Source organism: Coregonus clupeaformis, chromosome 13, assembly GCF_020615455.1.
Source record: "Coregonus clupeaformis isolate EN_2021a chromosome 13, ASM2061545v1, whole genome shotgun sequence".
Classification (NCBI taxonomy): Eukaryota; Metazoa; Chordata; class Actinopteri; order Salmoniformes; family Salmonidae; genus Coregonus; species Coregonus clupeaformis.
The window spans coordinates 35,090,337-35,103,064 of NC_059204.1; positions in this window are offsets into that span (position 1 = coordinate 35,090,337).

Sequence of the window (12,728 nt, forward strand, 5' to 3'; positions counted from 1 at the left end):
GCTCAAAAAGAAACAAAAAGCAAAAACATATTTCTTAAGCAAGAATTAGGCTAGGACAGTCTGGGAGTGGTCTGAGTGGGGAGGGGAAAACGGAAAACTAGCTGTTTTTGGCAGAGAGGGTTGGAACTCTCTTTGTTATTGGTCTATTAACTAATTTACCGACTGGTGATGTCAGGCAAGCCGAAACGCCACCCATGCAAAACCTGCTGAATAGAAGGTCCTGTGTAGATTTTTTTTTCAACCAGCAACTATTAGGAAATAACACTAATCACATTTTTTCACACTTTTACAGTTTTAGTTTTATAAGCTGTTGTACAATATGATACAAAACACATGAAAACAAAATTTTGACTGCACTGGGCCTTTAAAAAATATTTTTGTTCAACAATTATTGAAGTACATTTTACTTTTCTAGACCAGTTTAGGAGCTCTGCCATCTTACACTGTCCAAGGGACACAACTGCTCTACTTTTTAAAGCTAGACATTATTCTAATCCTTCATATCCTTCCTACTTCCACTATATTATTGCTATTTCAGACATTCTATCCAGAATGGGCACACCGTCAATGATGTGTCTTATGAAGTGCAGTTAGTAAATGCTAATGGTTCATTTTGTACATAAATAATTTAGCTGTGTGAGAAGGCAAAGTATCTTATTAACCTAACATGACGAAATTGCCTCTTACTGTCCTACATATCATTAAGAGCCCATTTGCATATTTCTAATTAAGTTAGAGCAAGTGCACTAACTATACTAACACCTACGGATCCAGCATCAATCAAGCTACGGGACCTTTACTATTATTATTATATAGCTCAGTTATTCATAGATCGCTGCCTCTGGATAGAGAAGTGTATGGTACAGAATACTGGGAAAGTGCCTCTGCATGAGTTGTTGAGCAGGAACGATCTGGCTACAGGCTGAGGTAGTGTTTTAATTAGTTAACTGCCATGTAGTATGTTTTGCATACATTGAGGGGAAAACATTTTTTTTATTCCGTTTGCCATCAACCAAAACAGGTTTCTCCCTCTCTACAGTAGATTATTAACATAAACATTACATAAATATGCGTCTTTCCCTCAGAAATCGTCACGCCAACCACATTTGTTTAATGACTTTATGTTATTGATGACCCTGTGTGGGTTCCTATGCTCATCGTAGCAGTCAGACCATCACAGACAGAATAGTGATTTAGTATAAGGCTTGCTCTCTCTCATTAGACATCTGTCCACCTGCAACAACACTGCTGTTCCTGACTAGATAGGGATGATTCATTCATACCCTTAAATAGTCCAGGATCAAACACATGCAAAAGGAGTCTGCACCGTTGATTGTCTGCGTCATTTGTGATGATTCTTTGCGTTTTATGATATGATTATGCCGTGCCCCCCAGTCGGGCCCCGCCGACGAATCAGTAGGCGTGTAAATTGCGGACGATGATGAGTTTGATTAGTGTTATTGTAGCAACGATTATAATGCAATCTGGGAATACATAATTAGCATAAGCCATTTGATGAGTGGCCACGATATTACCACATTGTTTTATCAGCTGGGGCTTAATTAACATTGCATAATGATGACTCGGCATAGCGCCAGGAAAACTCTTGCAGCAGGCAAGAATCCCCAAGAATGTGTGGGCGTGTCATGATAAACCAAAGTGTAAGAGGATATGTGACAGGAGATTTTGAGTAGGGGAGGAAGAAATAAAACAATTTTGGGAGTTTTGGGCCAATTTAACCCACAATGCCCGGCGGCGGGGCCCAGTCATTGGCTCCTGAATGATGTAAAGAATCCTGGGTAATAAACAGAGTGCTTAGTGCCACCCCGGCTTAATACATTTAAATTTTGGAATCTCATTACTCCAAACAGCTCCGGCAACACATGATTAATGACACCCCTCTAATTATACATGCAGTATTGGAAGGCGTTTGATGATCTCATCTACAGGAATATTTATCACATTTTATTGCCAGTAGTGTTCAGATAATTCCTTTACCCACCACCCCCCAACCTCCTCCATGCACTCATCCAACATTTTTAAATAAACTGTATGGAAATAGAATAAATAGAACAATGCAGCAGCGATAACAGGCGGAGGAGATTCCGTTGCGGTGAGAAGAGAGGCTAAATATTAGGTGAAAAGGGACGTTAGGAGTTTATAGCCATCTACGACAAGTCATTAACTGTCGCCGAGCAGGGGGCTGAAGGGCAGGCTCGTAAATGTACCCAAATATATGTGACATAAAAACGAGGTCATTCTTGGAGGGCGCGTCGAGCGCCGCTTAAAAAATGAATAAAGGGGACAGTGTGTGTCCACACAAACTCACACACTACAGGTGTGCTCTTAGCTAAAGCTCTGTGTTGACATTGCAGGTAACCTACAGTGCATTCGGAAAGTATTCAGGCCGCTTCCCTTTTTCCACATTTTGTTACGTTACAGCCTTATTCTAAAATGGATTGAATTAATGTTTTTCCTCATCAATCTACACACAGTACCACATAATGACAAAGTGAAAACAGGTTTTTAGACATTTGTGCAAATTTATTTATTTTAAATCCCGGAAATATGACATTTACATAAGTATTCAGACCCTTTGCTATGAGACTTGAAATTGAGCTCAGGTGCATCCTGTTTCCATTGATCATCCTTGAGATGTTTCTACAACTTGATTGGAGTCCACCTGTGGTAAATTCAATTGATTGACATGATATGGAAACGCACACACCTGTCTATATAAGGTCCCACAGTTGACAGTGCATGTCAGAGCAAAAACAAAGCCATGAGGTTGAAGGAATTGTCCATAGAGCTCCAACACAGGATTGTGTCGAGGCACAGATCTGGGTAAGGGTACCAAAAAATTACTGCAGCGTTGAAGGTCCCCAAGAACACAGTGGCCTCCATCATTCTTAAATGGAAGAAGTTTGGAACCACCAAGACTCTTCCTAGAGCTGGCTGCCCGGCCAAGCTGAGCAATCAGGGGAGAAGGGCCTTGGTTAGGAAGGTGACCAAGAACCCGATGGTCACTCTGACAGAGCTCCAGAGTTCCTCTGTGGAGATGGGAGAACCTTCCAGAAGGACAACCATCTCTGCAGCACTCCACTAATGAGTGGCCAGACGGAAGCCACTCCTCAGTAAAAGGCACATGACAGCCCACTTGGAGTTTACCAAAAGGCACCTAAAGGACTCACAGACCATGAGAAACAAGATTCTCTGGTTTGATAAACCAAAATTGAACTCTTTGGCCTGAATGCCAAGCGTCACGTCTGGAGGAAACCTGGCACCATCCCTACGGTGAAGCATGGTGGTGGCAGTATCATGCTGTGGGGATGTTTTTCAGCGGCAGAGACTGGGAGACTAGTCAGAATTGAGAGAAAGATGAACAGAGCAAAGTACAGAGAGATCCTTGATGTAAACCTGCTCCAGAGTGCTCAGGGCCTCAGACTGGGGCCAGCAGGGCAACGACCCTAAGCACACAGCCAAGACAACGCAGAATTGTCTCTGAATGTCCTTGAGTGGCTCAGCCAGAGCCCGGACTTGAACCCGATTGAACATCTCTGGAGAGACCTGAAAATAGCTGTGCAGCGACGCTCCCCATCCAACCTGACAGAGCTTGAGAGGATCTGCAGAGAAGAATGGGAGAAACTCCCCAAATACAGGTGTGCCAAGCTTGTAGCGTCATTACCAAGAAGACTTGAGGCTGTAATCGCTGCCAAAGGTGCTTCAACAAAGTACTGAGTAAAGGGTCTGAATACTTATGTAAATATAATATTTCAGTGTTTTATTTGTAATCATTTTGCAAAAATGTCTAATAACTTGTTTTTGCATTGTCGTTATGGGGTATTGTGTGTAGATTAATGGGGGGGGAACAATTTAATCCATTTTGGAATATGGCTGTAACGTAACAAAATGTGGAAAAAGTCAAGGGGTCTGAATACTTTCCAAATGCACTGTTTAAGGAGAGTTAAAAGCTATTACATTTACATTTTAGTCATTTAGCAGACGCTCTTATCCAATTGCCAATTGCTGTCACTGATTCTCTTAAATAAAATTACACGTAATTGACTGGACTGAGAAAGTGTTGTTGTTTTAACACTGCATTTTCTTTCTGTCCTTGTAAACAAAAACTCAAAGCTGGGCTTATATTTGCTTCTAACTATGTTTGATTCTTCAGATCTGCAACATTAAAATGTTACCTTTCTGTTTCGCTGACTTATATGTGTCTGGAATATTTTGTGCTTATTATATGTTTAAAATCCGCATAATGGAGATTGAAATGCGAGGTTTCCTCAGAGTTGACGCTAAAAGCATACACACTCGTTTGTGTGTTTGTGAAGTCGTGCACAGATGGAGCAGTGGACTGCTTTGCATCCATCAACGTCAGTAGATTCTGTCTACTCTCTTCCCGCTATCAATCACACGGCTGCAGGAAAAATATTACTGGTGCCGCCGAGGGGGAATGAGATTGAAAAAGAAATCCATGGAACATTTAAAAGTTGTTATGCTAGTTTTATTTTATTTATTTTATTTATTTTTATTTAACCTTTATTTAACCAGGAAGGGCTCATTGAGATTTAAAATCTCTTTTTCAAGAGCGTCCTGGCCAAGATAGGCAGCACCAAGTCATTACAAAAAATTACAGACAGACAACATGAAAAACTACAAGTAATCTAGTAAAAAACATTCATGAATTCACAAGAGTATAACAATATAAAAAACAGCAAATTAAAGACATTGACAGGTCAGGGAATCAGCCTCAAAATCCTTCATCAGAGATTTAAAAACACCAATCGGGACAAGTTCTTCCAGTTTAAAATTATTTTGTAAGGTGTTCCAAGACGATGGCGCAGAGTACATAAAAGACCTTTTACCAAATTCAGTTCGGACATTTGGAACAGTTAGCAGGATAAAGTCCAGTGAACGAAGAGAGTACCCACCACATTTCTGAACGATAAAAATGCCCAAATAAAAAGGTAGTAAACCCAAAATGGCTTTGTAAATAAAAGTATACCAGTGACTGAGCCTACGAGTGACTAGAGAAGGCCAGCCAACCCTGGTATACAAAGTACAGTGGTGCGTAAGGGTTTTGCAGTTTAAAATAAATCTCAAAGTACCATGATAAAGAGTGTCAATTGATCTCAAACACCGAGCGGAAGCATTCATATATAAAATATCCCCATAGTCTAGTAAAGGCATAAATGTAGCTGATACTAGCCTCCTTCTGGCTTCAAAAGAAAAACAGGCCTTATTCCTAAAATAAAATCCCAATTTCAGCTTCAATTTTTTTGTAAGTTGTTGAATATGCAATTTAAAAGAGAGGCCGTCATCAATTAGAATTCCAAGATATTTATATGAGGTTACAACCTCAATCTCCTTGCCCTGACAGGTAGTAACAGGTGAAAGGTTCAGAGGTCTATTTCTTGCATTATAAAACACCATTAGTTTAGTTTTGTCAGTATTGAGGATAAGCTTCAATTGACACAAGGTATGTTGAACAGTATAAAAAGCAGTTTGCAAGTTCTGGAAAGCTTTTGTAAGAGATGAGGCACAACAGTAAATAACAGTATCATCAGCATAAAAATGAAGTTGTGCATTTTGGACATTTTTGTCTAAATCATTAATATAAATAGTGAATAAGAGAGGACCAAGTACAGAGCCCTGGGGCACACCATTCAGGACAGACAATTTAACAGACATAAGCCCATCAAATTGAGTGCACTGAGTTCTATCAGACAGATAGTTAGCAAACCATGCAACTGCATGCTCCGAAAGACCTACACTCAACAATCTCTGCCTTAGTATAGCATGATCAACTGTATCAAAAGCCTTAGAGAGATCAATAAAAAGTGAGACACAGTGCTGTTTTTTGTCAAGGGCTTCAGTGATATCATTTAAAACCTTCATGGCTGCTGTAATTGTGCTATGCTTCTTCCTGAAGCCCGATTGATACATTGATAAAATAGAGTTAGTAAATAAAAACTCTTTTAGCTGTTCACTTACAAGGGTTTCAAGTATTTTCACCAGGGGTGACAGCTTTGAGATTGGCCTATAATTATTTAAAAGAGTTGGATCTCCCCCTTTTAAAAGTGGTAGGACAAATGCTGATTTCCAGATCTTTGGAATTTCATTACATTCCAGGGTTAGATTGAACAGATATGTAAGTGGTTCAGCTATGAAATCAGCTGCCAGATTTAAAAAGCAGGGATCCAAAAGATCAGGACCTGCAGGCTTTCTTTGATCTAAGGATTTCAGGGCTTTATGTACCACCTGCACTGAGAATGGCAGAAAACTAAAAGTTTGACCAGCTCTCACTGGTTCATCCACACAGGGTTGTACAGAGACAGAGGACACTGGTTCATTCACACAGGGTTGTACAGAGACAGAGGACACTGAATCAAACAGCCTACCAGATGATACAAAGTGCTCATTGAAACAATTCAGCATTTCAGTTTTGTCATATATAGCAACAGAGTCCTTCAAAACACATGACGGTAATTCATTAACATTACTGTTACCAGACATAGACTTAATAGCATTCCAAAACTTTCTAGGGTCATTCAGGTTATCAGTGGTAACAGACATAAAATATTCAGACTTGGCCTTCCTGAGAAGAAAAGAACACTTGTTTCTTAACTGCCTAAAAATAAGCCAATCAGCATCAGAACAAGATTTCCTTGCTTTAGCCCAGGCTAGATTACGGTCGTGAATAATACAAGACAGCTCAGAAGAAAACCATGGATTATCCCGCCCTTTAACCCTGAACCTGCGGAATGGTGCATGTTTGTTTACTATTTGGGAAAAAACCATCATGAAAGAATATCCAGGCAGTTTCCACATCAGGGATAAGCTCAATCTTGCTCCAGTCAAAATAAAACAAATCATGAAAGAAAGCCTGCTCATTAAAACACTTCAAATTTCTCTTACGAATAAAACGTGGATTTGTCTTTGGAACCTTAGTATTTCTAACAGCAACAACAGCACAATGGTCACTTAAATCATTACAAAAAACACCAACCGCAGAATATTTATGTGGAACATTTGTCAATATCAAATCAATCAGGGTAGATTTATCAGGGCATTTAAGATTTGGGCGAGTGGGTGAATTAATCAACTGGGTAAGATTCATAGAATTACAAAACATTTTTAAATCATCAGACACCGGCTTTAACCAACACCAGTTGAGATCACCAATCAAGATCATTTCACTGTAAAGAAGTTTAGACATAAGGTGCGTCAAAGAAGAAAATGCATCACCAAGAGCAGAGGGGGGTCTATAACAGCCAATCACAGTTATAGAGAGGCCCTTTGAAACCTCAATATTCAAAGCAAGAAATTCCAACTGTTTACAAATAGTTTCAGACTTTGCCACACTTACATGGAATTTAGATTTTACATATATAGCCACACCCCCACCTTTCTTAACCCGATCTGCACGATAAACATTGTAACCACTTATACAAATATCCTTATCAAAAATAGACTTGCTGAGCCAGGTTTCCGAAAACACAATTACATCAGCATCAGTTGATTTAGCCCAAATCCTAACCCCATCAATTTTTGACAACAGGCTGCGTACATTTAAATGAAAAATACCAAAACCAGATCACCTTGATTTAAAATCAGAGGGGGTTTGGAGACATTGCATATCAGGGCCAGGGTTAGGTTGCACATTACCTGATATCAACAACAGAAGAATAACTAGGCACCTCTGTTTAATAACCTTGCACGGCTTCTCTTTTTTAAGAGACCTACTGCAAGCGAATTCTACAAGTGAGTTTCCAGACAATACAAAACAGTCATTTAAAACCATTAGACTTTGGTAGTGACACAAATTCGTACTGTTCACATCATGCCACAAATGCATCGGCACTTGGACGAGTGGACCGAGTGAAAAAGAGCGAGTTCCTGCAGACAAAATGTCTAATGGACGCGAGAGTACATTGTCAGATGTACTCACCCTGCGACAATGTTCGTTTTCTCCAGAGTTCAATAAAGTCAGTGCACAAAGCAATACCACGTAAATTGTCATTTTCTCTGACCAAAAAACAAGAGGCCAACGAAGGTAAGTGGAGAGAGGGACAGCGTGTATGTGAGTCAATGTGAGTGTTTGCGCGTGTGAGTAGATTGAGTGTTGAGGGCGATAGAGAGAACGGGTTGAGCTGCCACTGACAGCCAGGCGAAGAGCAAGGAGCAGCTCGGACAAGACACTCCGCGGACTAACGAGGAACTCAGGCCAGCCAGAGATAGGGTTACTTTGGTAAACTTCAAGTAATGAAGTTAATGTATAATAAGGAGTCCTGAGTCTTGTTTAGTTTTAGTCCAGTGGTGATTACTGATTACTGGTAGTACGGTGGCCCTAAGGGGCAAAGTAGCTTTGGACTGAGGGGCTCATTTTCTACAAGGAGGGAAATTAGGGGTGTACGTCCCAATATTGTCTCCTCTCCTGAAGTGTGCACTTCCCACAAACCTAAAAGCATTGGATTGGTGAAGGCATGGGTTTGTAGGAGTTTCCACCATATTTTTATACAAGTAATTGCCTTTGAAATCATTGAAGGGAAGTGAACAAATGGAAACTTTGGAAGGAATGATATATAATAGCCTAGGTCTCTGGACAGGAAAATAGTTGTTTGGCAGAGTTTATGAATGCTCATGGCATAGGCCTTAAGTGTTTGACTTCTCAGTCCTTTTAGCTCATTATTTTGTCCTCAAACTCCAATTCCCACCTCTACCAATTTAGAAATGCCCTGGAAGACTCCATGAATCTTGACATGTTTGGCAGTAAAGTCAGATATTGACTTTATAACTCTAGAAAATAACCTATTGGTCTGTTTTTATTTTCATATTGACTTATTGACAGCTTGCTTACATTACTGAAATGGCTTGCCAGGAAAGTGTGTACATTACTTTAAAAAATGGGATAATGGTTTTGGAAAATTGCATTGATGCATGTTCATACTGTAAGTTAGTCACAAATCAATGAATTTTGCCTTTGTGTAATACTGTGTATTTTCAACATAATATATGGAACCTTTCTTTTCATAATCAACCTTCCTGTGTGCCGTTGATTCCAAATTGAAATGGTATGAAGTCTCCTTTAGTGGTACTGTAGATGGCCTCCCAGCAACTCTCCATTTAACGCTAACACAACTTGGTCCATTGATGATATGGTTTCCAGAGGTGGTTCCCCGAGAGAATGAGTCAGTGATAAAGAGCTTTCAAATACAGCTGTCAGCTATCAGCTGCTGAAGCACAGAGTGCCTATATGAAAAATAAATGTAAGTGTTTCCGGTGTCTTTTTAATATGGCTTTCAAAGTCGATGACAGTTCACACGGTTAACTAGGCCAGTTTCATCGCTTTTTCTTTGATATCCAACACTCTTAAAGATGGAAAGTTGCATTGATAGAACTATTAGGCCTAGATGGAGCGTTATTGTCTGGAAATGGAGTCTCTGTATGTATTGATGCATAATGCTCACAATATCACATTTTCCACATTATGCAACCATTTCATAGCGCTGATATTCCTTCCTTTACTTTCTCAAAGGCAAAGACGTAAAGTGGATCCCTCTAATCTGGTTAGCACTGTCCCAGATCGGATTGTCCGGATGAGAAGAACTGAGGAGGTAGAAAATCGGGCTTCGTTTTTTTATGTGTAGGCAGATGCTCATCTTTTCAGTCTCAGCTCATGGGGAAAAATCGGTAAAACACTTTATTTGGATAGTCCATCTGTAGATGCTCTACAGACTATCTACAGACTATCAGTAACATTTCAACTAACAATCTACTAACCCTAGCCCTAACCCTAACCTTAACCCTTGCCCTAACCTTAACCCTTACCCTAACCCGTATTCTAAACCTAATCCTAACTGTAACCTTAGCAAGCAGTTGCTTATCAACAGATAGTTTGTTGATAGTATGACCATCTGTAGAGCACAGTGGAGGCTCCTCACAGGAGGAAGGGGAGGACCATCCTCCTCAGTGAATTTCATAAAAATAAAAATGATAAAACATTAAAAAAGTTATCCTTTTTAGATAAAACTATACTAAATATAATCACGTCACCAAATCATTGATTAAAACATACTATTTTGCAATGAAGGTCTACAGTAGCCTCAACAGCACTCTGTAGGGTAGCACCATGGTGTAGCCGGAGGACAGCTAGCTTCCGTCCTCCTCTGGGTACAAGGACTTCAATACAAAACATAGGAGGCTCATGGTTCTCACCCCCTTCCATAGACTTACACAGTAATTATGACAACTTCCGGAGGACGTCCTTCAACCTATCAGAGCTCTTGCAGCGTGAATTGACATGTTGTCCACCCAATCAAAGGATCAGAGAATGAATCTATTACTGAAAGCATGAGATACAGCAGTGCATAAAATGCTGTGAGTAGTTGACTCAAAGAGGGAGAAAGACAATAGTTGAACAGTTTTGAACAAATTAATTTATTCCAAAATGAAGGAGAAGCAAGAGAGAGAGAGAGAGATTTTTTGTCATTTTTTTCTGGCTATGACTATCCAACATAACACTGGAACTCTTCCAAGTCAAGGTAAGCTTTTGGTTGTACTAATTTAGTGCCACCGGGGCCCGCCGGTGTAATTGCTTACCGACTGTACACTAACGTTATTGCATGATTCTGTTAAAAAACATTTCTTAAACGGAACAAAACTGGGATAAACATACCTGAATGTGTCCAATAGAAACTCTCATTTGCAACTGTTGGACTAATGATTACACCCTATATCAGCTAGATGCAGGCAAGAGTGTGCAAGGCGGTATTGAATGTCACTGTCTGTCCATGTGTCACTGTCTGTCACCTCAAATTTGTCTCTCGACCTGGGTTGTAGCAACCTCATGATGGGTAAAGGGAACATTTGAGTATCATGTAGTAGCCTAAACCTATCGTTGTTACATTGAACAGGGTGAATGGAATATGAATGACAGTCATCCAATATGGTGTAATAGAAATAAGGCCATGCTCATGAGAAGAAAAAAAAGAATGAAAAAAATCGTCCTCCTTCATCTTAAATGGCACTTACTGCCACTGGTAGAGCATCTACAGATGGACTATCCGGATTATCCAGATAGACCAAAATCTGTATTCAAACCATGAACCTACCATGCTTTAATGAAGCCACATAAACAATAGGTTGACGTTGGGGGAATATTGGCAATTGAGAGCAAACCATGTTTTACCTCATAACAAAAAAGTAGTCGAAGTGGTGTGAGGACAAGACACAAACATTGTGGAAGATGCAGGCAGGTGAACAGAGGTGAATTTATTATTTTGTTAAGGCATGATTGATTTCTTGTTATTGTACAGGCCGATTGTTATCAGGGCAGTGAACATAGCAGGGGAGCTACTCCCTATGTAATCCAGATACTGACAGAAGGAGAGATTTGACATGTGGACCGTGGTTAGTCCGGAATGAGCTCCCCTTTTTTGCTCCCAGACTCCTGAACCCAACGTCTAGGAGAGTTTTGAACATGACAAGATAACACTGACCATAACAAATCATTACAGCTATATGCTCCCTTCTTCCTTTTAAAAGTGACTTGAACACAGTTTTCCAATTTGATCCATCACCATCCTATGCCACTTGTCCTAATAGTGACATAGGGTTGCCATTAGCTGCCACGATGCCTTATAACAAGCGCTGCATCATTCTTATGACAGTGTTAGCTAGCTAGCTTCATGGCAGCCTAGCTCAGGTGAAGTGCTAGCTACTAGCTGAGAGGGCAGAGCTAATTAAATGCACAGCACGGGGCCAGACTGTTCAGCTCCGGGCCTCATCAACTTGGAGAAGGAAGGGGGGTCTGGTCCCTGACACAGTAACTCAGCGGCGTTTACCATCTGCCTCCGAGTGAGGATTGGAGGCAATAGGGGAGGTATAAATTGCGGCTGAAATCTCCCAGATTGCATCCGAATGGCCCTTTAAACAACCGCTGTGACTGCCACTGCGACTCCATCGGAACTATCAATCGTCTTCGGCCTCGTATGACGAGTTTCTCAATTCCAATCACAGATAACCAGTGGCGAATCGTGGCTATTGGACCTAGGCCTTCTGTGGGGGAACAAAATCTTACAACATGTTGTACCAAACTCAAAATCAATAAAAATAACAGAAACATAGCATCACTTAAAAAAAACACAGTTCCACTCACCAGATGATGATCTTTTGAAACGTAACTTCTTGTTGTAAGTTACTCTTCAAATGGGCAAAGAGAAGGCGGAAGTTTCCGTACATTTCTGTTAAACCTGTCCCACCCATTACAAGTCAAAATGTGATTGGTTGATTTTACTGTCACTCCAAAATTCTGCCCTAATAGGGCACCGACGAGCAGTTCCAGGAAGTGAATTCTCAATACAATCACCCGTTGTGATAATAAATATTAGTGATAGCGATATTCCTGTGCAACATAGACATTCTATTTTCGTATGTTGATGTAGTGCCCATCGATTATTTATCGAATGTTTCAACAGCTGTGTCGAGAAGTTGTGTTTTTACCGTCAGTTTCTGGTGCAAAGAGCAGCCAAAAGCTACACTAACCATGAGCCTTGCGGTCTGTATAGTCCAATCACAGAGCAGAAACAAGTCACGTAATCCACGAGTGAACACGCGTGTTCGCCAACAGATCACATCGATCACGTCACTTGCCTCTGCCCCATCACTAGATGATACAGCAGCTATCGTGCGGCATCATGTGCTCACCAACAGATCACATG